Source organism: Prionailurus bengalensis, chromosome A2 (assembly GCF_016509475.1).
Source record: "Prionailurus bengalensis isolate Pbe53 chromosome A2, Fcat_Pben_1.1_paternal_pri, whole genome shotgun sequence".
In the NCBI taxonomy this organism is placed as follows: domain Eukaryota; kingdom Metazoa; phylum Chordata; class Mammalia; order Carnivora; family Felidae; genus Prionailurus; species Prionailurus bengalensis.
The window spans coordinates 3,303,306-3,307,022 of NC_057348.1; the positions used below are offsets into that span (position 1 = coordinate 3,303,306).

Here is a 3,717-nt window from a genome sequence, read left to right on the forward strand (position 1 = left end):
GTAAACTGGAGGCCAAGTCTGTAGCACACAGTAGGTGCTCAGGCCACTTGCTGTTTAGAGGGGCCGTTCTCCTCTCCTGCCTCTGCCCGCCACGTTGGGGGGCCCTCCCCCACCTTCTGGGAGAACCCCGGCCCCAGCTCTCATCAGAGCCTGATCGTTTCCCAGCCGCTCAGTGTAGCTCAATGAATTCTGGGCAGGAAGTCTGGTTTTCTGCGCTGGTTCAAGGTCCGGGGGAAAAGTGGGCACCGAATCAGGAGGCCTTTGGAGGCAGGGCCCCACAGAAGTGGCATCTGAGTCCTTGGACTTGAGGTATGACATCAGGCAAATCGTACCCCTCTCTGGGCTTCAGTCTCTCCAGCGGTACCTAATTCAGGCCCCTCTGCACTGTCTTCCTCATTCCTTGTTTGACTTCCACATTTGTCCCTTTTGTGACTTAGCAGTTACAAAATACAGGACACCCCATCGTATCTGAATTTCTGATAAAAACACGTTAACGTTATCTATGTAACGTTAAACGACAAGTTTAACCATTTTAATTTTTTTTTCAACGTTTATTTATTTTTTTGGGGACAGAGAGAGACAGAGCATGAACGGGGGAGGGGCAGAGAGAGAGGGAGACACAGAATCGGAAACAGGCTCCAGGCTCTGAGCCATCAGCCCAGAGCCCGACGCGGGGCTCGAACTCACGGACCGCGAGATCGTGACCTGGCTGAAGTCGGACGCTTAACCGACTGCGCCACCCAGGCGCCCCCTTTTTTTTTAAATTTTTTTTTTAAGTTTAACCATTTTAAAGAACTAGGAGTCAGATACTTTTATTTGATAATATTTACCATTATTTTTCCTACTGTGGTAAAAAAAATATATATGTAACATAAAATTTATAATTTTCCCCATTTTAAGTGCACAGCTCAGTGAGATCAAGCACATTCACACTGTTGTGCAACCACCCTCACCATCCGTCTTCCAGACTTTCTCGCGTCCCCAAACTGAGACTCTGTCCCCGTGAAACAGTGACTGCCCCAGCCCCTGCCCCAGCCCTGGCTCCCACCATCTACTCTGTGGTAGAATGGGACTCCTCTGGGGACCTCCTGTGAGTGGGATCCTACAGAATTTGTCATTTGTGTCTGGCTTGTTTCATCGAGCATGATGTGTTCAAGGTTCATCCACATTGTAGGATGCGTAACAAATCATTTTCTAGTTTAGAGATATCACAAATATTGCATGAGACAAAGAGAACGTACTTATGGTGAAAAAGCATTTGTCGTGTATCGACGATTGAGATTTAACTGGGCATTCTGAATTTTATCTTTAAGGATACAATCCAACGAATTTCACTGTGTATTTGCAAAGTAGTAAGACCCATCACCACAATCTAAGTTTAGAACCTATCCACCACCCCAAAAAGAAACCTCATGGCCCTTTTTGTGGAATTATAACTTTCACTCTGGATTTCTACCGCTTGCTCAAGGCAACTGCTTTGTGTCTTGAAAGAGTTGCCTTCCCCCCCCCCCCCCTTTTGGACATTCCATCAAATGGCATATGACATTGGGATCAGAGAATATGTGACTTTTTGTCTGGCTTATTTCACTGAGTATAGTGTTTTTGAGGCTCATTCAGGTTGTAGTGGGTCAATGCTTCTTTCATTACTGAACAGTGTTTCGTTGTAAGGATAGAGCACGTCTGGTTTATCCATTCACCTGTTGATAGAGACTTGGGTGTTTGCGCTTTTTGGCCGTTGAGAATCACGTTGTGGCGTCTACTGGCGTGCAAGTTTTTATGTGGAGTGTATCTTCATTTCTCTTGGGTAGACACTTAGAGATGGAACTGGCAGGTCATGTGGTTAAGTCTGTTTAACTCTAAAAGAAAAGTATTTTTGAGATCTATTTCACACGTATAAGGAAGTATCTTGAGACTAAAGAATGATGTTTGTACCCTGCGATCAAATCTGTCCAATGTTTTCCCAAGAAGCTAACGTAGGGGTGCCTGGGGGGCTCAGTCGATTGGGAGTCTGGCTCTTGGTTTCTGCTCAGGTCATGATTAGCTGGGAGTCTGCATCCAGCTCTGTGTGGACAGTGTGGAGCCTGCATGGGATTCTCTCTCCTTCTCTCTCTTTCTCTCTCTCCCTCTGCCCCTTCCCTGCTCACACTGTCTCTCTCAAAATAAATAAATAAAAACTTGGGGTGCCTGGGTGGCTCAGGTGGTTAAGTGTCCGACTTCAGCTCAGGTCATGATCTCACGGTTCGTGAGTTCAAGCCCCGAGTCCGGCTCTGTGTTGACAGCTCGGAGCCTGGATGGAGCCTGCTTCTGATTATGTCTCCATCTCTCTCTGCCCCTTTCCCCACTCGTGCTCTCTTTCAAATATAAATAAAACGTTAAAAAAATAAAAACTTAAGAACCCGAAGCTAAAGTAAAAGCTAAACTTCTCACAAATGTCCACAAGGCACTACGATAGGTCCTCAGTAGACCCCTAGAGCCTTACCTGCCTGTCCCATTCATTCACTCCATCATCTTTAGCTTAGGCGTTTGCACTTGCTATCAGCTCTGCCTTAAGCGCCCTCTCAGTATCCACTTCGCCGTATTGGCCAATTTCTATTCATCCTGCCAGTCTCCAGTTAGACCACATCCTGCAAAAAACGCTCCCTGTTCCCTCCCCCACTACTCAGCATTTTCTTAAGCTCTCTGGCTCTTTTGAGTTCCTACAAAGGGTCTTAATTACAAAGAAATTAAGTGGCGAACAACTTCTAGTACTCCCAGTATTTCTGATTGCCAGGCACACTTCACAGCGCTTTAGGGGTGATGAAATCATCCTAATGTTCACTTTTACGCCCCTCTAAGATAGGCAACCTTATGAGTCCCATTTTATAGGTCGGTAGACTAAGGCACAGAGTTTAAGGAATTTGGCCACGCAGTGCGCAACAGCTTTCTAAAATGAATATGCATAACGGGTATCTTGTGGCTCGGCTCAAGACATTCCCGGGAGGAAAGAAGTTCCTGCTCAGTGCGCTCTGTGGCTGTTACTCCAAAGAACACCTCAAGTCCCGCCCCTCCCAAGCCCCGCCCCTCGGGCAGGCAACGGCGCGTCCCTATTTTGAGTTGAACCTCTCGTATCACCATATCCAATGGCGAACAGCTGCTTTAGCCCCGCCCCTTGTGGTAGCCAATGACTGCTCCTTACCTTGAGGCCCTTTCGAGTGATAGCCAATGGCCTGCGGCCCTCCGTTCAGCCCCGGCTCGTGGAGCGGGCGGCTTTCAGGGCCCCGCCCCCTGCATTGATTAGGCCTCCTTTCGGTGGTAGCCAATGGCCTGCCTCCTACTTTTAAAGCCCTCCTTCCGTGGCGGCCTATGGCCCGCCCCCCTGCCCTAAGCCCCGCCCTGAAGAAGCTTGGCTGGCTGCCTCACCACTCCCTGAAAGCCTCCGTTTCCCTCCTCCCACCTTTCCCCTTTCACCTCCCATAACCTCCGCCCCGCTCCCATTAGGCCTCTGGGTCACGCCTCTTGGCTCTGCCCGTTACCCAATCCCGTTAACTTGCTCTGCTCCAACCCCTCTTCTCATTGGTCCTCATGCTCCTCTATCCCCGCACGTGGTTCTGAGCGACGGCGTCTCCCGCCCGTGACGACCGGAGGACGGGACTTCCGGAAGCCCGCAGTCCAATAAGCAGGCGCCGGCTCTCTGCCCAGGCGCCCGCCCCCGCCCCCTAGGCGCCCCGCTCCCGCCCC

General features: G+C 49.7%; 1 long non-coding RNA gene across 1 annotated transcript; it reads right to left on the bottom strand.

The window, feature by feature from the left end:
• Positions 1-1,275: 1,275 nt before the first annotated feature.
• Positions 1,276-3,635, bottom strand: LOC122486732. Its single transcript, XR_006298213.1, has 2 exons — positions 3,176-3,635; positions 1,276-1,856 (listed from the first exon to the last, which is right to left on the bottom strand). It is a non-coding gene; the product is annotated as an uncharacterized LOC122486732 (long non-coding RNA).
• Positions 3,636-3,717: the final 82 nt, after the last annotated feature.